This window comes from Rhinolophus ferrumequinum, chromosome 4 (genome assembly GCF_004115265.2).
Source record: "Rhinolophus ferrumequinum isolate MPI-CBG mRhiFer1 chromosome 4, mRhiFer1_v1.p, whole genome shotgun sequence".
NCBI lineage: Eukaryota > Metazoa > Chordata > Mammalia > Chiroptera > Rhinolophidae > Rhinolophus > Rhinolophus ferrumequinum.
Genome location: NC_046287.1, coordinates 67,723,505 through 67,747,847, shown reverse-complemented (window position 1 = coordinate 67,747,847; position 24,343 = coordinate 67,723,505). Strand labels below are relative to the sequence as shown.

General features: G+C 43.2%; 1 long non-coding RNA gene across 1 annotated transcript; it reads left to right on the top strand.

Annotated features, from left to right (window-relative positions):
- Positions 1-1,275: 1,275 nt before the first annotated feature.
- LOC117021594 (uncharacterized) lies at positions 1,276-20,582 on the top strand. Its single transcript, XR_004422883.1, has 3 exons — positions 1,276-1,375; positions 3,103-3,189; positions 20,319-20,582. It is a non-coding gene; the product is annotated as an uncharacterized LOC117021594 (long non-coding RNA).
- Positions 20,583-24,343: the final 3,761 nt, after the last annotated feature.

Sequence of the window (24,343 nt, the reverse complement as noted above, 5' to 3'; positions counted from 1 at the left end):
ATTCCCCCCATTTCATTAACAATTCATCACCTCACATATTTATTTTTGTGTGTGTGAAAGCATTTAAGTTCTATTCTCTTAGCAAATATCAATTATATATCACAGTATTATCAACTGTAGTCACCAATTTTTAATATTATTCGATCCTCAGACCTTACTCATCTTATAAATGAAAGTTTGTACCCTTTTACCAACCTCTCCCTATTTCCCTCTCCCCTGCCCCAGCCCCTAACAATTACTTTTCTACTCTTTGTTTCTATGAGCTTAACTTTTTTTTAGATTCTACATACATGCCACACAATATTTGTCTTTGTTTGTGTGTGTGACAATTTCTTTGTCCATTCATTTACTGATGGAGACTTAGGTTGTTTCCATATCGTGCCTATTGTGACTAATGCTGCAATGAACATGGGAGTGCAGATATCTCTTTGATATCCTCTTTTCATTTCCTTTGAATAAATACTCAGAAGTGGGACTGCTGGATCAGATGGCAGTTCTATTTTTAATTTTTCGAGGAACTTCCTACTGTTTTCCTTAGTGACTGCACTAATTTACATTCCACAGTGCACAGGGTTCCATTTTCTCTACATCCTCCTATGGTAGATATTTTGACTGAAGACATCACAGAGAGAATGCTCACTCCTCTGAAAGGAGCCAACTCCATTATTGTAAGATTCTTATTTTAATTCTTAGATGACCGTTAAACTGAAACCCCTCTATGTGACGTGGGCGAAACCCCTCCAGGGCCTGGGAACTTATTTCATCAAGAAGGAGCACACCTTTCGACTTTCGTGCCACTAGAAATTTCTACTTTGTCAAGTGTTGAAATGTATTTTTATAGCATACTTCCAGTTGTATTACTCCATTCTTTGGGGACATTTGAGATAAGCTGATTCTTCTATCTCACAGCCCTTCAAATAATTATAACATCAGGTGTGGAAGGGGTCCCTTCACACCCTTTTCTTATTTTTCTCAGGAAAGGTTTTTCTGCCCCTCTTTCATAGCTAATCTTATTGGTCTTATTGGTGAGATGCTGCATGTGTCTGGGTCCAGTCAGAGCTAGACTGTTACTGGTCCAGCTGACCATGAACTTGGGGACGGATGTTTATTGGGTGTACTTCCCTGTGGGCCTGGCTATTGAGCTTCCAATGCAGGTATGTGCTGGCAGGCTCCTCTTTTACTTCTCAGGATCTGTTGGACTCTTGCTTGCTCTTGGCACCTCCTGTACTCACGTGTGCCGAGTGCCTTGTGGTACCTGCCTCTGTGTGGGAAGGAGTTCAGGGAAGGCTTTGGGATGGCAGCACATCAGCCATTCTCCTCCTGTTCTTTTGGGAGCTGGCTGTGTAGATTGGGCCTGTGGTCTCCTGCCTTGCGGGTGAGTGGGTACCTGGATTTGGACTTTGCTCTGTAGACCTAGCTCCACCTTCCACTTTCTCAGACTCTCTCTTCCTTTCTCTGTCTCTTTCTCTCTCACACGCTGTCTCCCCCTCATTCCCTTTCCTTCCCTCTTTGTCTCCCTCTTCATACCTGCATGTGTGGCGTAGGGAGCACTACAGGTCCACAACTCATTTTGAAACAAAAAAGGCTTTGAAAACGGAAAGTTCGTTCAGAAATTTGAAACAAATTCGTTTGTCAGTGAAATGTGATGTGAACTGACGTGAAGTTATTCAGTAGTCTTTATTTATCCCACTTGGTGTGAATGCCCCTGCATTTTTGCTCCAGAAACATTAATGTGTTTGATTATATGATGTGCCCTCTAACCCACTGAATTAATTGTTCCCAAAACAATTTTTAAATTTTTACCTTTGATTTTGCATGCGATAGAAGGCTTATTAAAAATGTGGTACGGTATTTCTCACTTAGTAACTTTGTCTTTGTACTTCATCAGCAAGAAACCTGGAGGATGTGGGGACTCACACCCCAAACGCAGTCCTGTTTCTCTCTCCTTAGAGTCTTCCTTTTGTTAACCACTCCTTATCTTGATTCAAGTTCCTCTCTGCAAATGCCACTGTCAGGCAGCATCCAGAGCTTCACCCCAAAGATCAAGGTGCACGCTAGCAGCACAAGGCAGCAGAAGGCAAGATCACCCGTCTCACAGGGAGACTGCAGTAAGGGGAGGTGCAACCCCGGGCCCAGCCCGGCCCAGCATTTCCCTTAATAGCCCACTGCCTTCCTCTCAGCTGTAGTTAAGTTTACCTAACTGGGCCGCACCCACTTACACCTCCCACAACTTTACTGGAACAGTTGAGTTTAGGATTAGAGATCAGGGTTGAACCTTTATTCCTTTTAAATTCCTTCTTGACTTCATTCAGATTAAGACATTTTTGGATCCTGACATTTTTCTTTTTTTTTTTTTAACTTTTTTTTTAAACTGGGGAATTTTGGGGAACAGTGTGTTTCTCCAGGGCCCATCAGCTCCAAGTCATTGTCCTTCAATCTAGTTATGGAGGGCACAGCTCAACTCCAAGTCCAGTCGCCGTTTTCAATCTTTAGTTGCAGGGGGCGCAGCCCACCCTCCCATGTGGGAATCGAACCAGCAACCCTGTTGTTAAGAGCTCAGGCTCGAACCAACTGAGCCACCCGACTGCCCCTCCGGCAGCTCAATGGTAGCTGGTTGTCTTCAATCTAGTCATGGAGGGCACAGCTCACTGGCTGGTCCACGTGGAAATCGAACCGGCCCACCCTGTTGTTCAGAGCTCGCACTCTAACCAACTGAGCCATCCGGCTGCCCCTTTGGATCCTGATTTTGTCATTCAGTTTACTTAGTGTCCTTTTCAGCTTTATGTCACATGCAAATCTAACCACTGACCTTCCATTTCTTCATTTAAATCATGGGTGAACGTGTTAAAGACAGGGATAACCTCCAAGCACCACAAAGAACGTGCAGACACATCCCCACGTTTGCCTTTATCCACGAATTAGAGCCTTTGATTTATGATCATTTAATGAATTAACAATCCACCTAATCTGATATGAGGAAATTTTATCAAACACTTTGCTACAATCCAGACACACTGTTTCGCCTATGTTTGCTGATGTGTAACTTCCAGACCAGGGCTGTGGCTTTAATCTGATCCCCAGTGATTTGATTGGCGTCCTCAGAATCATGGCTTCCTGTGCGATGCAGTCACGTGGTCCTGGCTTCTGTGCACTGTGCAGCGGACATGGGTTGACAATAAGATGAATTAGGTGAGTGAAAGCTCTGGATTCTACCACCATCTGAGTTATGGACATACAGGGAATTTGGGACACACTGATACTTAATTTTTCATTCCAATTTTTTCACTGATAAAAAGAGATAATAACAGTCTATTACCTGGTGGTGTCATGAAATGTCTAAGGAAAATATGCCGGGCTCTCAAGTTACTCTAAGAAGGACGGTGGAAAGACAACTGGAATTACTGACCCTCAGAAAAAAGCCAATGTGGAAACATCATGTGAGACTGTGAGCTAATTGCCTATAAATAATAAGAACCGATTAGCAGTTCATATTTTAAATTTTTGCTGTGTGCCAGGCACTGCTCTAAGTGAATTAGGACATTTTTTTCTCAAAATAACTCTGTGAAGCAGGTGCTATTATTATCCCTATTCTACAGTTAGGAAACCAAGGCAGAAAAAGGCTAAGACATCACCACGACACATATCTAGAAAGTGTCAGAGCCAGACTGTAAGCCCTGCTGCCTGCTCAGTGCCTGCTCCCAGGCCTCCATTCCCCTGGCAAGGTGGCCATGCAGAACACTCTAGTGGAGTCACAGCACATCAGGTGCGTACACTTACATACAAACAGGTACGTTTATATTGACATTGATTGCTTTATCTTTTTAATCTGGTTTCTCTTCTGCTACTGATCATGCACAAGTATAAGGATTAAAAGAGCAAGGACAGTCTGGGGAATAGTGACGTACTGTCTCTTATGAGAGATGTAGGCTGAAAAGATGCTAAAGAATGTCTCAAAGAGGTGGTGGTAGCTTAAAAATTATTCCCCCAATAAACAATCTGGTGGTAATCCTAATATCTTCTCCTTATGTCCCCACCTCCTTCTGATCTCAGAAACACAGGCAAAATCATCTTCTACAGCCAACTTTCTAACTACATCTGCTGGAGGAAAACTGCTGCCTCCTTTTGTGCCCAAGACCTCTGCAGCTTGAGGCTCAAATCCATTGAGAGCCCAGGCAAAGGCTGTAATGTTCTCCTGCGTTAGGGGGACGCAGAGACCTAGACACTGAACCCTAACAGGTGTGAAATGTAAGGACCTAGTGAATCACAGAATGGAATCCCCGTCTTTGTAAAGAGGGTAAAACTGAAGCCAGATTGGTGAAATCAGTTACTTTGGATCATACAGCCAGTTAATGCCTTATTTATCTCTGTTTTGCTAGAAGTTGAGCATGGAAGGTGCTCGGTAAATGTTTAATTAATTATCTATGTGAGTTCAGAGAGGTCAGTTAACCTCTCTGGTCTCAGTTTTATCAACTATGAAATATGGAAAGTAATACCTGCGTTATATGCCCCCCACAGTTATTGTGAGATGAGGGTGAAAAATAAAATTTATCCTTCTTCTCCCCCATACCACATATACCCACACACTTCAAATAAAATCACTAGAAGGAGAGGAAAGAGTCAATGTTGTCATTCCTCTCCTGTCCCCTCCCTCTGTCTTAAAGATTTTGAAAGAAAGCAACATGGTGACTTAGCTAAGACTAGACATTGACTTCAGCTGGGGGAGGAAACTGGCGAGGAGATGGATTATAAGGAATTGGCTCACATGATTATGGAGGCGGGAAAGTCCCAAGATCTGCAGGGTGAGTTAGCAAGTCAAAGACCCAGGAGAGCTGATGGTGTAGTGCTCTTCTGAAAGCCATCAGGCTCAAGACCTAGGAAGAGCCAATGTTTTGTTTGAAGTCTGAAGGCAAGAAAAAAGCCCATGTCCCAGTTCAAAGGCAGTCAGACCGGAGGAGATTCCCTATTCCTCCAGGGAGGGTCAGCCTTTTGTTCTATTCAGACCTTCAACTGATTGGGTGAGGCCCACCCACATCAGGGAGGGCAATCTTCCAATTTAAATGGTTAATTTCATGGACAAGTACCTTCACAGAAACACCCAGAATAATACTTAACCAAATATCTGGGCACCCCATAGCCCAGTCAAGTTGACATATAAAATTCACCTTCATTTTACATGTCCTCATTAACAGACATTTTACAACATGTCCTCATTAAACTGTGTGATAGGGTTCTAGAACAGTCACTACGTGGTAGGCACTGTGCTGGGTGCCTTCACATTATTACGTGTGTACTAAGTATTACAACTTCAGAGTCACAGATAGAAATGATTAACGCGTGTGTGTTCTAAGATTTTCAACCTAAAGCAAAATGTAACCAGAACTAAGTGGATTTGTTTTTTAGTTCCATATTTAAAAGGAACACTAGGTGATTAGGAAACATAAGTTGATTATGAGAATTGTTCATAACTAACATTTCAGAGCACTTGCTGTGTACCAGTCAGTGGGTAAAATGTTTACATGCATTGGTTTACTTAAATGTCACAAGAAACCCATGAGTCATTATTATGGCTCATTTAATAAAGTCATTTTACGAAAGACAAAACTGAGGACTAAAGAGGTTAAGTGACTTGCCTAACGTCAGAGACCAGGAAGTAGCAAAGTGCAACAGGAACCCAGGTGTGTCTGAATTTCAAGCCCCTGCACTTGACCTTTACATTCTATTGCTTTATTAGTAACAGCTTGCAAGAGGTGCCAGGGAGTGCATTACTCCCTCTCCTTCACCCCTTTCTCTGTTTCCTTGACACCAAAGGACTAGAAAATGCATACCTTCAGTATAAAGCATGGGATTCTAATTTAAAATGACAAATTTTGTTTTGACAGTGCTGATGGAAGACATTGTAAGTCTCATAACAAGACATTGCCACGGTCTGGCATTTTGGTGTACTTGGAAACAGGGACTCAAATCTCGTCTGAAGCAATGGTATTAATCTCTGCTGAAATGTCACAGCTCACATCACAAAGCACTTTCTCTGTAAAGTCTCACTGTGACCCTGAAAGGTATTACTATCCTTATTTTTAAAAATAAATAAACTGAGGTTCATAGAGTTCGAAACTTGCCCAAGGTCACGCTCTTTGTAAGTGCTCAGTTTTTTGACTGCTCTATGTTGCCTCTTACTAACACCACTTATTCTTGGATACAAGTCATTCTCTGACAAATGTCATTGTACAGAGCTTTCAACAGTATTGGTAACAGTTACTGGACTAGAACCACATAAAATGGTCACTGCACAGGATCATTAATTGGAGAGGATTTGCTGAATCCAGAGGTCTTCCCAGGATACAGAATAGCTTTGCTGAGACATTTCTGCATGAAAGGATTTTCTGTAATGTGATTTTACCTGAATGTTTAGCCGTTACTGCAAATTCCACTTCAAAAAGAGGATCTCTTGTAACAAGTTACTGTTGTCACTATTTCTCTGCAGCTGGCATTCCAGAGTAAACCAGAGATTAGAGGAGTTTCTCTATGGCTTTAGAGGCAGAGAAGGCAGGCTAGGGACCCACACATCAAACTACCCTCCCTTCCTTAGAGGGTGAAGCTACGAGGAGATAGGAAGCGTCTGCCATGCCTGATCAAATGTACCCTCCTGGCTGCCTTAACACAGGCCCAGAGTCACAGCCTGGGAGGGCAGACCAGACTTTCCAAGAACCAAAACCACCGTCGGGCTGCAGTGGCCTCGTTTGATGAGAGGGGCTCACAGAACCTCTAATCACACTCTAGATGCCCTTGGGCAAACATTCGGATGCCCCATCCATCAAAAATGCTCACCCAGAGAAAATGATCAATGACAAGCCGCCCAGGGTCACACCTGATGTGATAGCAAAATGATTCCAGGTGCAGACGGGCCATGGCTGCACATGCAGGGTCTGCTCTCAGAACTCACAGGATGAGGCACATGGTGGAGGTGTGAAAGGATTCCCCACCGACACACACACTCTCCCTGTGTCATGGTTACCAAGGCAACCCAACCTGAGTCACCAAATTTCAAGGTGGATTAGCAGAGCAGGAGAAAGGCTTTTCTTTGTTTAAAGCTTTCCCCCTTCTTTCCTCTAATAGCTTGGTCTGATATTGATATCCAAGTACCTCTCTTACCCTCAGAAATCCTCAAATCAGTGTGTTTAGCTTGTTTGATCTTAGAAAGCCATCAACATTTTTTTTTTTTTCATATTGGGTCAGGACAGGGAAGCCAGGGCTTAGCAATAATGCAGCAACTGGCAGATTTGAAACGGTTACTAGAACTGTTAGGGTGGTGACTTAGAAATTGTATCTGCTCTGAGGGTGGGCACTCCTTTCAGGAGGCCCTCCCCTGAGAGGCAGCTGGGGTCTCAAAGAAACAGGCCCCACCTTGTAGCAACCCAGCAAGCAGGCCCTTCCCCAGCACAGAATGGAATGGCCTCTCCAGGCACAGCATGCTGGCAGACTTTCTATTTTGGGCCCTGGAATTGCTGCACAGCTCATTGGCTGTGCATTCTGAACAGAAAGGTCTCCCAGGGACCACTTACTGGAGGACTTTACCAAGAGCAGAAATAAGTCATCAGAGAAAATGAGATGACAAATCATGAGGGCAAAGCACGACAACATGAGAGACTGAGTCCACTCCCCTGGCCTGAGTTTAGAACACTCTGCTGTGGGGACAGAGCCCCAGAGAGCAGTTTCCAGGCTCTTGGCCTCACGTGGAAAGGTGCTGGCTCGGGTAGTAGATGGCCGTCAGCTGTGATTGGATGGCCATCAGCTGTTACCGGTTAGCCATTAACCACTGATGTAACTGCCGTGGTGATGCTAAGCAAGCGCGGATTGCAGTTAGCAAGTGGGGTTGGCAGAGAAGAGGACGGCAGATTGCGGATCGTGTGGCTCCTGTTTCCTATGTCTCCAACCCAGGCGCCAGCGAGAGTATAGTGGCATGACTCCCGTATCTATGGCTCCGTGGGTGTTCCTGTTTGGCCTCACCATATCCTGCGTTCTTATGCGGGGAGCGGGAGCTGAGACCCCGCATGACACTCCTCTCAGGAGATTCTGCCTGGATCGACTCCGAACGCCCCGGAGATGCATCTGACGATTGACTGGGAGGTGGGCCCTTTGCCAAGTAGGAAAGACAGGCACTAGTTCCTGGACTTGTCCTGTATAAGAAGCTTTCTCCCCATAGACACAGCCATGGTTCAAATCACTTGCCAGTAATGATTTCCCAGGTGAAAGCAAGTGCTTTAAACCCAACGAAGGAAGGAAGATGTGACCTGGGAGCCAGTAAACCCAACTTTTGGCCTCCCTTCCCCCTTGCTCCAAGTTCCCCTGGTCCTTCCCCATGGGTCTTAATTCTGGGCTTGAGTTAGGTTTTGTTACTCAGCGTCAGTCCTTCCTTGCTCTGGTCAAGTTCAGCTGGAGGTAACTGCTATTGGATGGCAAGACAAAAGAAGCACAAACAATTCCATTTCAGCTCATTTCTCCCCACCTACAATGTAAACAGCAGCTGTCAAGACTTCTCATCATTGACTGTTGCAAAAAGCATAACGTCAACTAGGAAAAGTACTTCTTCAGCAGGATGATTCCTGTGGAATCTGCAGTCACTAGAGCAGCAAAGTATTATTTCCATCATGCTGAGGACAGGGGTGGGCTTTGTTTTCGAGAACATTTTTGAAATAGTATTCATTTTCACAACGTTTGATCGCTAGCTTCCAAATGTGTAACAGCCCATCAAATATTCCACTGAGCCCATGGAGAGCCGAGCTCTCCCAGGGTGTATGATGAGAGAAAGCAAAGGTTTGCGTTCACTAATGTCTGCAGTGTCTACAGCCCTCGCTTCCCAGCACACTCCCAGGCAATTGGACCAGAGTGGTGGACTTCGCAATGTTTCTTGTCTGCGTCCCCTGCCTCATTCCTACCAGCCTGCCCTGGATCTCCTTTAGACCCATGGCAAAGTAACTACTCATCCCTTGGTCTGTTCTGCAGAGTTAGACTGAAGCCACGCTAACAGGCTTGGCTTCACCCACAGGTAACTCACAGGTAGCATTTGGAAGATGTCTCAACGGGAGCTTTCCAGATCATCCCTCTCCCTTTAGATGAGGAAAATGAGACCCTGAGAAGTGAAGTGACTTGCCTGAGGCAGAGACTAGAGACTGCACTTCCTGGCTCCGAATTCAGAGTCCTCAGCACTCTAACTCAGTGAGGTTTGAAGGGAGAGAGAAGGTTCCCTCAAGTACCCTCCTGATGTAAGTGTTGTCTCTACCTGGTTTTTGTTAACAATAACAAAGGTACATCTGGAAACAGGAAAGCAGTATTTTAAACCCCCAAAACTTTAGTATAAATGAGTGGATCTTAGCAGTCAATTCCATGAATGGAGGCCCTTGTAGGGTGAGAGAGCTCCGTGTCTAGGGATAACAGTGGGTCTCGTGGGGCCAAAAGAGAAGGGGAAAAGAACCCTGAAGAGAAATGCCACTTATATCATAGCTTGCGCCTCAATTTTGAGTGAAGGCAGTGACATAAAATGTTCAGAGCTCATGGCTAGGTTACGTACACAAACCCAACTGCTTATTAGCAAAGAGATTTAGTGATCCGTCTCCGTTTTAGCTCTCGTGGGCCAGTGTAACCTGGACTGACCCTCAGAAAGTATGAGCTGCGGAGCTTCTGATCTGCTGAACTGCTCTCTTACACCCCCGGGGAGGGAAAGCAGATGACCGTAGCCTTTTGAAATTCCCTGCTGCTGCTCTTGGCTCAATTCCGTTCCATTTGCACTGTGTCCCGACACTTCCCATTCACGGTTGCTCTCACCAGCCTTATTTCCTACCTCTTTGAAAAGGTCTCTATGAACACCTCTAAATCTAAACTGAAAATTTTTCATTATGCTTATCCTAACTTGGTGAAAATCTCGATTCCTCTGAGCCCAATCATCTGAAGAATTGAACAGGTGGAATTTTGTGGTGGTTATCACACTCAGTTTTCAGAAGAGGAAAATCATTCCATCTCGTGGAATCATTTGAAACAATTGGGCTCCGCAAAAACCCCACAAGGTTACAAAACAATGTCAACAATCCATTGTCATCTCTTCCCACCCGTGTCAGAATCGTAGCTGAGGTGCTGCTGCCAGGCCACTGATATAAAGCATCTGTTTTCTAAGGCCAAGTTGCCTTAGCTTCTAAATGTCTGAACCTGTTGACAATGCCCTTGATTGATGCAACTGGAATCATTCCAACAGGGAGACTCCTTGGTTGGAAAAATTGTGTCTCATCGCAGTGGGTATGACTTTCTTTCCCTGCCTTTCTCCATAGCCTTCCTGCTCCAAGTCTGTAAGTGTGATGCTCAGAATCTTTACCTGGCACAGATATTCTTAGCTTTGCCCAAGGCTTACGCCCAATGGGTTCGTCCCAGCTTACATGACTTATCTCACTTTGGTGGATTCCTGTAACTTCCAACTGTTTTTTTCTCTCCTGTACTTGAAAGTGCCTTCTCTTTTGCTGAAACTGCCTTCAGGTTGCTTTTGGAATTACCTGTTTTCTTTTTCAAGTCTGTCCATCAGCATGCTGCTAAGTGATTCCTCCCCCAAACTGCAGCTTGGCCGAGAGCTGCTTTTTAATATCTTGCTCTCAAAGCAAAGGCAGAAGAGTGGAGATGTTTACACATTCCTGGGGGACTTAGGGAACAGAGAGGAGCCTCCAGCGCTTGGAAGAAACAGGAAAAGGTTGAAGCTCAGTTAGTTGTGGAGTGACAGTTTGTGGTCCTGGTGTTGTGTTGAGGAATAATTGGAGTGTCACTCTCCCAGTGTTTACATGCTTGTTAATAACCCGGCATTACAGGCTCCACTCTGCTCCTTAGCTCCTGCTTCTAGAATGTTTTCTATTAGCCAAGGTTTGAATCTACCTGCAACCTGCACTCCAAAAAGACCGCCTCCATAAATGACATCAGACCATGCAAATATACTTTGATGAATTAGCTATGATTTCTAAAAGATATCATAAATTCAACTTTTGAGCAAATAGAAAGCAATGGAATATACAATAAAATGGGCAAGTCTGCGAGTCAGGCTAAACTGGATTCAAATTCTGGCTCAGACACACACTAAAAATATGTGTGGCTCTGAACAGATTATTTTAATTCTCTAACATCTCAGTTTCTTCATCAGGAAATGTGAATTAAAGTAATAAGTGACTTAGGGAGTTGTACGGATTACTTAAAAGTTAACATCGTCAACAACAACAACAACAACAATAAAGAATTAACATCTGAAAATCACTTATTTTGTGTCAGTCTACTTTCAGGCACTTTACATATATTAAATCATTTTGTCCTACTAACCCTAGGAAGTTATTATTAACTAAGAAAACTGAGACACTGAGAGATGAAGTACCTTGCCCAATATCCAGCTAGACATTAGACCCTGGCAAGCTGGGGTCGCGGGGTGGGACAGGGGGTGCCACCTGCCCTGCTCTACACTTCAGGTCCTCCTGTAACTAAGAGGCAGTGGGACCAGCAGGGGCCTTCATCCTCATTTCTCTCCAACCTTTTATTGAACACACTCACTGGGGAAGACCAGATGCTTAAGGAGCTCAGAGAACTGTGTCTGTGCGGTCGTCCCAGGGTCCCGGACCAGGCCCAGATGCAAGAAGGTGTTCTCCCAAGCACACCGTGTCTGCTGGCCAGCGGGGTATCTCTTTCATAGACACCAGAACCATGGTTTCAATATGATTCTAGGTGAATTTTTGTATAGAGATGAGGCCCTGCAAAACTTTTTGCCCAGGGCCACACACTCTAGGGCCACCCTGCAAGGTCCTGCTGCTAAGAAGGACCTGCCACTGGGCAGTCTGCCTCCAGCGCCTGGCTCTCCATGGGTAGGACTGGCTCACGGCAAACACACAATGCAGGGGAGTTATTATTAGGTTTTAAATGCCTTGGGGACTTTGAGCTTAAAGGAAATTTGTGAAAGAAATGATTTTGCCTCTGTTCTTAAGTCTTAAATAGGCTTTGTAAAAGGAAAACCACTTGTAAGTAATTAGGGATGAGAGCCGATGACGGAGGCTGGCGTATCGTTTCAGGCTGTCAGATTTTTTAGTGAGAGAAGAAAGGCAGAAGTTGTACATTTTGTCTGGTCTTTTTCTGGCTTCCTAGAAAAAACTCCCAAAAACCTTTGGGATTTTTTGAGTGTTAGGAGTGTCTTTGTTATCCATGGTGGACCCTGGGACCACAGCGGACTTTATTCTAACAAAGCGATTTACAGTGAGCCCTAGATAGTTTCGGGACAGGGGCAGCCATGCCAGAAGGAGCCCCTGTGTGATTACAGGGGTGGAGTGGGGAGGATCTGGAAAATGAGTTGAATCACATGGCGAGTGATTCGATCACCCATGCCTATTTAATGAAGCCCCCAGAAAAACTCTGGACACCAGAGCTCAGTTGCGCTCTCCTAGTTTATCATCATACATTGATATGTCCAGAGGGTGATTCCTCCTGAGGACATGAAAGCCTCATGTTGAGGACCCTTCCAGACTTCATCCTGTGCATCTCTTCACTTGGCTGGTCTGAACGTGTTTCCTTTACAGTAAAACCATAGTCAGAAGTATAGTACTTTTCTGAGTTCTGTGAGTCATTCTCATAAACTATTGAACCTGAGAAAGGTAGTGGGGAGTCCATAGATTTGTAGCCAGTGGGTCAGAAGTGTGGGTGGCCTGGGAACCGTGGAGCTTGGGGCTGGGGTCTGAAGTGAAGGGAGTCTTGTGGAGGACTGTGCCCGCAACCTGTGAATTCTGTGCTATCTCTAGTAGTTATCGTCAGAATTTCACTGAAGCAGGAAAAGGAAAGTTCTGCCCTGTGAAGCCATGCCAGGGCAGGGAAGGGGTGAAAAGGGCAATGGGAGAGCATGACCTCATGTTTTGTTTGCGAGGATCCTCTCCCCCTATCTTGGCCTTACCAAGCATTATTCTTTGTCCTCCACTCAACACCACTGCACTGCTGCAGCTTAGAGGTCATGCCTGAAACACAGCAACGTCCTCTAAAAAACCTCCAAGCCTTTTCTTATTAATAAACCTCAGCTATTATTTTCTAAAAAATGGAGGAAAAAAATTAATTTTAATTAGATTAAATATATCACCATGATACATCCCATGCTTGCATTTGCACTTCTTCCCAAGGACCTCAAATATTTGACACAGGTGTTCACAAGGCATTTAAAACAGGGTGAAGTTCTTTCCTCCTGAGTTTGGATTAGACATGGTTCTATTCAATGGACTTTCATGGTCCTTAGAGGCTCATGATAAAGTAGAAAGAGCATCAAATTGGAGACAAATGCCTAGAGTCTCAGTCATCTCAGGGGCTGGGTCCCCTCTGGAAGGAGGTAAGGGAGGCAGGCAGGGTCGGGGGCTTGTCAGGCCCCATCCTAATGTCTGGGGCTCAGAATAGGTTATCAAGCCCAATGGTAAAAGGAATGAAATGTAAAACTGAAATTGGAGGAGAAACCCAATCAAACAGGCTGGAGGAAGACTCAGATCTGATGGGTACATCGTTGCCAAAACTCACCCTTGGTGCCCAGGACAGCAAATGATGCCAGATCCTACTGCTCAGGGCTTCTCACGTACATCCCAGATGCACTCTCCTAGACTGGGAAGGGAGGAGGTGCAAGGGGCTTCAGCACGTCCAGTTGGAAAAGCCTGTGGCAGACAAGGTCTGAGAAGAGGGGCCTCGTACTAGAATCTCTCTCTCTCTCCCTCACGAGCTACTCTGTCAATCACTACACCTTGTGAGGTATTAGCATCTCGACATTCCAAACTTTCCTGTTGATTTTAATCAACCGAAGGCATTTGAATGAACCTGCAGTGTAGGAGAGCTTATAGGGGTAGTTAAGGAACCAAGCCATAAGGATGCTTCCTAGCTCTGGGTCCATGAGGAGAGAAGTAATAAAGAGGGAAAAACTTAGTGTCTATTTTACCTCATTCCCTCAGTACCATCCTGTCTTGTCTACATGATATTATATCTCTTTTTATTCTTTTAAAAATAGAAAAAAATATTCTTTTCTCTTTTCTTTGTTTTCCAACAAACCAAATACATTATAGAGCTGCCGTCTTTGAATGTTCTTTCAAAGCCCCCTCTGTACCTGTACTTCCCAACATTCATGATGCCAATAAATGTTAACTCAACTGCAGCGGGTTTTGGTTAATCCTATAAATGAAGATTTACAATGAACAAATCTCATCAAGATGTCACCATCGCACCCAATTTACGCCAAATGGACACAACCCCAATGTGTCCCCCAATGTGTCAAGGGAACACAACCCCCTTGACCTACAAACCAAGTCTTGTGTGGAAGCAAACATATAATCAGCAGAAATTAGGGAAGAGAAACGGATGGGAGCAGAGGAAGCACGTCAGTCACTTCCCAGTGTCCGTGATTGCTGCTGGCTGTACTGATCGGTTCATGACAAGGAGATCTGGTTTGAGTCCAACAAGAGAAGCCACTCAAAGGTGGAAAAAGGCAAAAGGAGTACTTAATTTTTATGAACCTGTTGGCTGGTGCTTGATATTAATATTTCATGTTGTCAACCTTGTCTTCTTTTTACGTTCAACTCAAAATGAAGAACTATGACTGGATCTTAACGGTAACCCCAGTAAGAGCATGTAGCGTGCCCACATTCTGCTCCCTCCTCCATGCTAGTCTTGGTAAGGACAGCGCAGCGTTTGCTGAATTGTCTTCTGATCCTCAAGCCTTTACAAGTTGAATTTTGGAAACATGTAATAATTTCAAAGATTAAAACAAATCAACCACCCCACTGCTAAATATCAGCTTTCTCTTTCTTAGGTAACAGCATGTGAGGGGCTAGCTTAGGGGCCGTGAAAGTCTGGACGATGGCTCTGCATAAAGCAGTCTTGTCCTTTCCCCTTCTATGTATCTTCACCACCCCCAGTTTCTCGGTTGAGCTTATGATTTGGTTGCTAGGTCAGCAGAAGGTGAATGGTTTCCTGTGTGGGAGAGACAGAGTAGCTGCAAAGGGCGTATTTTGCCTCAACTAGGCAAATGGAGCCCCAGCTGTCAGGGAAACGCAGCGTGTTTGGAGGCTGTGATTCAGGAAGGAGCACAGGTGAACTGCATTGCCGAGCACAGTGTTAAATGGTGGAGGCTGTTCAGCATCTCCTTTCCCATCCTATTTTTCTCTCAAAGTCTACGCCCTGGGCAGGCCCCAGACTCAGGGTTTCCTAAAAGAATCGTGAAGTATTACGTTGGCAGGACTCATTTGGACCGGCCCCTACTCTGTAGAGATGAGGGATCTTATGTCCAGAGTCTGCAGGGCAGTATGGGGTTTTTCGGGGTCAGGGGGGCACATAAAGAAGATACTCATCTGGCCAACAAAATAGGGCTGACAAGAAAATGGCCAATTGAATTGTGAAGGCAAAAATAAGAGCATTTCTTATCATACGTGAGGGGGAAAGATTCAAACCTGACAGTCCTAACATTTAGAGAAACGTGCGGTATGACAATAGCTTGGATTAGTTCCCTCACAATGCCAATGATCTTATTCCAGTTATGTGTCAGGGTTGGGGACAATATTTGATGTCTCTCCCTCCACCTGGAAGCTTGTAGCCTTAGTTCATCTTGAACTATGTGCAATCATTAATTCATCTGATGAAAATATATTCATTGCTTACTGTGTGACAGTCTAGGGAAACTAGTATGAGTAAAGCTTTTTATCTACTTTCAGAATTTTCCAAACATGCAAACACTTTTTTCCCCCCAATTTGAGGAAACACACACAAAAATGTATTTTAATTAGGCAGTTTTACCTACAGGGCAGTCTGTGGCTTCTACACATAGTCCAGTTTCTCCTTCCATGTTTGCTAAGAGCCACTAGCTGTCAAAGTCACATAAAATTATTATAAATGGTAGACATTTATTTTCAGACCTTAAATGATGGGAAGCAGTAATGAGTATCAATCGTGGAGCACTTTTATGTGTGCAAAGTGCTTTACCGTCGTATTTAATGTCTTGTTCTACATAATAGCCATGTGTGAGATGGGCTGGAACAGCCTCTATTTTAAAGTTAGGAAATAGTCACAATCACCATATATATCAATGTCCTCTTTGAATGTTATTTGCCTTGGGGTTTGGAAAAAGGTCATCACATTTTAAAATTTCTTGGAATTTGCATTCTGCATGTTTAGATTTAGTTCAGCCAGTTTTTAAATAATGGTTCAAATTCAAAAGTCACATTCTGAACTGCACAGGCCATGGCTGCAGGCAGCTGCCAAGATGAGCCACGGCAGGCTTGCCCTAACCCTCTTAGCGTTCATCATGATCAACAGCTATTATTCCACTTCCACGGGGACTCCGTTTCATTCTTCCCATCACTTCAAGGAAACAGTCCTTCTTTTCTCCATCCCCCCTTTCCTTCCAAGTAAGTGATCTTTGGGGTCCTTGTTGGCCTCTCACCATTTACCCTTTCGCTCCAGCTTCCTTGGGCTTGTGGTCACAATGGAACCACCATGAAGCAGCTCCAGCAAAGAGTAATCACTTCCAACCCCCTAAGCTCCCTTTCTTCTAATAACCTCTGAATGGAGTGGGATTTCAGGCAGGCAGGAGTAAAGGTCTTGTACTCTCTCACTAATTCTTTTGTTTCCTCTTTCCATTCCTTCAGCAAGTATTCCCGTGCGCTGTGATCACCCTGAGAGTGAACTGGTGATCTAGAGGGGCAGCCCCCTGCCCATGAGAAGCACACAGTCTAGTGAGGAACCCAGAAAGGTCAATGGGTGATTACCAATCAAGGCTGTGAATGTCATGAGGGTGCTGGGAGCTATGGGGCAGAAGGGACGGACACCTGCTTCAGGTCTGGGGTCAGGCGGGCTTCCCAAGGGAAGCAGCCCCAGCGCTCTGTGCTTTGGAGTTAAACTGGAAAGATTGTCTTTCGCTTGGGAGAAACTTTGCATCGAGGGAGCCAAATAAAGTAAAAGGTGTCGTCGAGGGTAAAGAAAGCGTCTTTATATTTCAGGCATTAAGGAAGGTAGGAGAGAATGGCTAGGCTTCTGTTAGCTTTGCTGTGACTCAGGCATAAGTCGCGTTCAGAGATAAGAGGGACCTTTGGTTGACCCCCTGCAGGATGTCTCTTGACATATGATAGGCACTTGTACAAGGTTCAGACCCTGCAAAAATACTTCCCCCACAAAGCCCAGAAGGACAGATGAGCTCCTTTTCAAATCACCGCTGACACACTCCATAGCTAGTCTCAGTGCTGAAAGAGAAATGAGCTCAGGAAAGGGAATCTGGAGGCAGCTCTTTGTTTAATTGGGTGTGTGGCCTCAGCCAGTCATTTGACCACTCTTGGGCTCACTGCCTCATTTATCTTCCAGGATTAATAGTACCTCACTGAACCAGTTTGTTGGGAAGATGAAATCATATAATAAATATGAAAAGTTTAAGGTATATAAAGGGAAAGCCCGTGTCCAATGTTTTGTGTGTGTGTTCCTTTGCTTCTGCTTCTAGGGTAGTAATGTCCTTGTCCACTGCTGAGTGTCTCAGGTGGCCCTCGTGTGGCCCACCCACTGTTAGACACTGCCCCTCACGTGTCACCCCACATCATTTGAGCAACAGCTGCCAATCAGATGGCCATTCTGAGCACGGACTCATGTCATCACCAACACCATCAAAATATTCAAATGGCCCCTTCGCTTTAAGGCCCCCGATCTATATTTCCCAAATCTGTTCTGAGCCCAAGGTCAGTGAAATGTACCCAAAGAGGAAAGCCTTCATCCTTGGATGCCACAGTCCTGGGTTCTCCCACTGTGCCCGGTCGCATTCTTCCTGCTGGAGCGTCTCTGTCTTCGTGCCTGATGATGTACGCCCACTGCATGTACTTGAGGCAGTTTTGGCAACGGTGATGGAAGAACTATGCCCTTTATTCCACACTCTCACCTGTCCTTGGGCAGGGGTATACATGGAGTCTAGAGCTAACTGCCTAGGACATACTAAATGCTCAGCAAATGCTTGTCAAATGAATGCTTAGACCTTGTCATGCGTTGAATTGTGTACCCCCAAAATTGGTATGTTTAATTCCTAACCCCCAGAACTCAAAATATAATATTTGGAGATCATGTCTTTAAAGAGTTCATTAAGTTAATCCAATATGACTGGTGCCCTTATAAAAAGAGGAGATCTGGACACTGGACAGGCATGCACGTACAGAGGAAAAGCCATGTGAGGACATGGGAAGAAGACAGCTATCTATAATCCAAGGAGGCAGACCTCAGAAGAAACCAACCCTGCAAACACCTTGATCTCAGGCTTTCGAGTCTTTAGAACTGTGAGGAAATAAATTTCTGTTGTTTAAGCCACCAAGACTGTTATGGCAGACAAAGCAAACTAATACATATCTATTTAATAACATATAAACATAGTAATCCTATCACAGCCAGCAGTCAGTTGTGATTGTGGAACTTACAGCTTCACCAGTAAGTAAATGACTAGTTTGTAGTGGGGAAAGTGTTTGGGAGTCCATCCCTGTTTCTCAGACAGACTTGTGGACCCACCAGAAGCCCTCAGGAATAAATGACCAATAGTATAGAATACAGAGACTTTCCTAACAGTAAGGCAGGGGCTGCTCTCTGAACATTTCTGAGCTTTCTATGTGCTAGATTAGGAGCAGATATTATTTGCCATTTTACAGAAAGGTGACTTGGTTTATACAATCAATCTGTAGTGAATTTAGAATGAAATCGTGGGCTGCATATTTTCCAACGACAATGTGCCCTAACTAATCTTTGCTCCCTCTCCTTTCTCATCTCTACTTGATTTCCAGCAAACCTTAAAGCATATACATAAGTATATAGATATTTGGAAAGTGGGGGAGAATTTAAAAGAAAAGCTGAAAATTTCACAACAGAAAAAAATTGCAAAACCATCTTTGCCTACATAGGCTTGGCCGCTGGAACAAAAACTGATCCATTGTACCATGTCTGAATCATACCAGCTCTGAAGCTGAATTAAACAGAAGTAAAGCTATAATAAGTGTTAAATAGACTGTCCCCTGGGTACAGATGGCAGAACGAAGCATGCCTGCTGGAGAGATGATCAGAAAAGGCACTCAGACCCCTAAGGGGTCAAGTGCTATGCTCTCCATCAGGATGGGAGCTGTCCGAGCTGCCCTCACTCCCACACAGACAGCCCGGTGTCTGTGTTTGCTCTCTGTCCCCATCCTGATCTTTCTCCCAGGATGAGAACACCAAACTGCTCCTTCCAGTGACTGCCCGACGCTGCCCTGACCCGTGGCCTTTGTCACCAGATCCCCCTTGTTCTCTTTTCAGCCCTCCATTTATCCACAAGCCTTCCTGAGGGTCCTTTTTGTGCACATATGGCTGCAAAGAGCTCAAACTCCGTCATCCAAGGTTGGCGGTGTGGGGGAATTTCCACGTGGGTAAAGAACACCCTCAACACTGGAGAGTCAGCTTCCTCACTGGCTCTTCTCCCTGACCATGCTGCAACTCTCAGCCCTGACTTATCTTCTGGTATCCCTACTTCCACACCTACATGCACTTCAGTCTTCATACAGCCCCCAGGGTCACCCCATGACAGATCCTGGACTCCCCCGTCCAAACTCTTGCCATGCTTTCCTAAATCGCTCAGTAGCTCACAAGACCCTGCCCAGTCTGCCTTCTCTGTTTTCTCTTCAGTCTCTTCTGCAGCTCACTCCTTTCTCTCTCTGGTTCCAGTATGCCAGTGATCTTTCTGTTCCTTGAATGTTCCAGACATGTTTCCAGCTCAAACCCTTTGCCCTTCCCTTTGCCCACAAAACCTCTTGGTGAGAGAGTAAGTAACCTCATGACTTACTCTCTCACCAACTTCAGGATTTCCTCAAATCACATTCTCAGTAAGGCCTTTCTCACCCCTAGTATTTAAAACTCCATTCCTTATCACCCACATCCCCAATATATTTCTCTATTTTATTTTTTCCGTTATGTGATCTTTACCATGTGACATACCAAATATTTATTTATTCTTTGCCTCTCCTGACTAGAAGGTAAGCTCAAAAATGGTAGGAAAGTTTTCTGCTCTGTTACAGGGGTACCAGCACCTAGAACAGTGTCTGTCATTTGTTGAATGAATGTGCTCAAAATACAGCTAGTTAATTGGAAAACTAATCCATGAGGGTAGAGTAATTATGAGAATGTGTTTTTTCCCGAGGGACTCATGTATATTTTAAATATTTTAAAGTGACTGTAAGTTTGCTGCCCTCTCCTTGCCATGGATGGATATGAGTGCAGTTTCTGTACTGGGCCCACTCTGCTCACCTCCTTCTTCTTTCTAGGGTCTCAAGAGAAGTGGTTTCTGGCTGGCAGCTGGGGACACATGAAAAATGTGCATGGCCTTCTGCATACTCTGCAAGTTGGTGAATGTGAAATATAAAACTCCTTTCCTTACAGAGTCATAGCTTCCGCTTGCCTCTCTCACCCGAATACAGGTAGCTATTATTATCTCTGCAGGAAGTGTTTTTAAAAATTTGTATTTTGTGAAATTAGACCACTTTCTTATACCACATACAAGAATAAACTCAAAATGGATTAAAGACTTAAATGTAAGACCTGAAACCCTAAAACTCCTAGGAGAAAACATAGGCGGTAAACTCTTTGACATCACTCTTAGCAATGTTTTTTGGATATGTCTCTTCAGATAAGGGAAACAAAAGAAAAAATAAATGGGACTACATCCAACTAAAAAGTTTTTGCACAGCGAAGGAAACCATTAACAAAAAGAAAAGACAATCCACTGAATGGGAGAAGATATTCGCCAGTGACATACATCTGAGAAGCGGTTAATATCCAAAATATATAAGGAACCCATACAACTTAACACACACAAGTTAAGGGGGATTCCCCGCCCCCAAAACAATCCAATTAAAAAATGGACAGAGGACCTGAACAGACATTTCAGACGGTCAATAGACATAGGAAAGAGGACATACAGATGGCGATAGACATAGGAAAAGATGGTCAGCATCAGTAATCATCAGGTAAATGCAAGTTAAAATCACAGTGTAGTATCACCGCACACCTGTCACAATGGCCATCATCAATAACTAAACAAACAAGTGTTGGACAGGATGTGGAGAAAAGGGAACACTTGTGCACTGTTAGTGGGATTGCAAATTGGTGCAGCCACTATGGAGAACAGTGTGGAGGTTCCTCAAAAAATTAAAAATAGAACTACTGTATGACCCAGCAATTCCACTTCTGAGTATATATCTGAATAAATCCAAAACACTAATTTGAATAGATGTGTGAACCCCTATGTTCATTGCAGTATTATTTACAATAGCCAAGATATGAAAGCAACCTAAGAGTCCATTGATAGACAAATGGATGAAAAAGAGGTGGTACATATACACAATGGAGCATTACTCAGCCATAAAAAAGAATGAAATCTTGCCATTTGCCACAACATGGATGGACCTAGAGAACATTATGCTAAGTGATAGAAGTCAGACAGAGAATGACAAATAGCATATGACTTCACTTATATGTGAAAACTAAAAAACAAAATAAACAAACAAAACAGAAACAAGCTCATAGATACAGAGAATAAACTAATGGTCACCAGACAGGAGAGGACTGGGAGATGGGTAAAAAAGGTGAAGGGATTAAGTACAAATTGACAATTATAAAAACAGTCACGGGATATAAATTACAATTGTAAAAGAGAATAGGGAACATAAGTCAATAATATTGTAATAACTATGTAGGGTGCCAGGTAGATACTGGACTTATAGGGGTGATCACTTCATAAATTATACAAATGTATATCACTATGCTGTATACCTGAAACTAACATAATGTTGTATGTCAATTGTAGTTGGAGAATAAATTAAAATACAAGGTTTTTAAAAATAAAAATTATATTTTGTTTGTTTTATTATTTTTGCTAAGGAGAGATCTTGGCATCTTTGAATTTACAGTGGTTACCAAACCACTGAATGTGTGGCAGAATCTTATATTTATTGTGTTTGCATGTATATGTATATATACTTATATTTAAATACTTATATATGTGTATGTGTTTATATTTTATGTTTACATATACATATAGAAAGAATATACCCATATGCTAACATTTGAGGATGCTGAAAATAATATCGTTTTTATTTAACTATATTTCCCACAATGAACATAGATATATATGATAAGAAAAACACCAATAAATTTTCTTATTTTTTAAGGAAAAAGACTTATATTACTTGGGCACATGCTTAGTGCTAAAGATCAGTTTTCAGGTACAGGAAAATACCAAAATTATCCCCTTGTGTTGGTGACTATACCTTTTACTTTGTGATTTTAGCTTTTCCATCTGACTTAATAAACTAAATAAAGACAAACTGAAATAGTAGTACTGGGTTCTCATGTCTCCATTTACCTGAATATAAGGTAAGCCTTAGGCTAACCTGGGCATGGTTGACTAACGATGCTACTTTGCTCCATCACTTCCTTGAGAAATTGTTTGTGGTGTCAAAGCTGGCTGGGGAGTCTTAGAATTCTTCTTGTACTAGATCCCCTGCTTTGGCGCCGCCATATTTCCCTTCATTGCTACCTGCTCCTCTCTCCTCTGGAGAGGATGTCTGTGTTTGTCATCTGCCCCTCTTCCTGGCTCCTCCTTTGCCTCTGAACACCAGGGCAACATGCTCCATGCTGTTCTGGAAGCAACATCCACTTTCTCCCTAAACCAGTGATCAAATTCTTGAGAGCCAGGGCCCAACAGTCTCCTTCCTCCACCATATACATCTAAAATACTCCATCTTTTGTCTAAAGGGTCTTTGTTTTTCTTGGTTCTGCTCTCTGTGTTTGTGCACTGGCTGAGATATTTATTCAGGAAGTTGGTTATGGACACTGCAATGTGCAGGAACCAGCACTCAACAGGTGCCCTGACCTGGCCCTCTAACTAGCAAGACAGGTTCTTGCCTTTGGGGGTTGTTCCCAATCCTTCTGGAACACATTTCTTTCAACATGTGAGCCTTCTGTTTGATGTGATTTATAGACGTAAAACAAACTCCCTTCCCTGGTATTCAGGACACACAGGATCATCTGGTTCGTACCTGTCTTTCCAAACTAATCTCCCATGAATGCCCACAGTGAGTCCTCTCCAGGAGCAAAATCCTTCTCTTTGTGGCGCTCAGACTCCAACTGGTGCATGTGCATCTCTATGCTTTTGTCCAACTCAGGAATCTCCTGTATAATCTGCTCTATCAATTTGAATCCCACTTATCCTTCAAGTCCTCACGTAGATATTGTTTATCCTGGGATTCCCTGCTCCAGAAATTGAGTACAATTTCATGTCCTTGGATTCCCCTTTCCATTGTCTGAATTGCTGTGGGCTCTCATTTTTCTATGGCTTTACCCTCACTTATTGGGGCATCACAAGTGAAAATAGATGTATGTGTGTGCAGTCTGTCAGTTTCATCTGAAAGGCTCTCAAAATTTTACTCACCTATTCCCAAGTTCATTAATAGATTTAATTAAATTTCAATCAAATTACAAGTGGAATATTTTAACAACATAATTTAAAGTTTATTTGGAAAACTATTTGGTAGACCAAACAAGAATATTCTGAAACACAAGAATTATGGGAGAATGGGCTCATAAGGCCATATATTAGAATATTTTGGCTATAAGGAATAAAACAGAATAATTTCAGTAGTCTGGCAGATCAATGAAACAGAGATGAATAAGAAAACACAGACCTAAGTATATGCACAAATTTAATATGTGATTAATATACTATTTCAATCTGGCTGAAGGGAAAACTAAGCATGATGATGGCAAACTGGGTGAATCATCTGGAAAAACATAAAACCAAATTTTCCTCTTTGTATGACACATTAGAATATATGCCGAATAAAGTAAAGAGTTAAATATATAAGAGGGAATGAAAAACAATAACAGAACAAGATAAATATATAAATTAAAATTTAGCCAATCTTGAGGTAGCAAAGGTGTTAACAACACAAAAGAGAAGGAATACCAAAGGAAAAGACTGGATAACACTGATTACATAAAAATGGAAAATTTCAATAAGCTAAAAAAAAATTTAAAAAAACTTTAAAAAAAATGTAGACAAACCAGGTAAAATATTTGCAATACATGCCATGTAAAGGGATAATAGTATGAGTATACATACATCTTTTATAATAAGAAAACCATGAACACTTCATGAGAACAGGGACTAAAAACACAATTTAAAAAATGACCAATAAACAAGTACCCGTGTAACTTCTCTAGTGAGCAAAGAAACAAAAATTAAAACAAGATTTTAATTAAAATATAGCTAACATACAATATTATATTA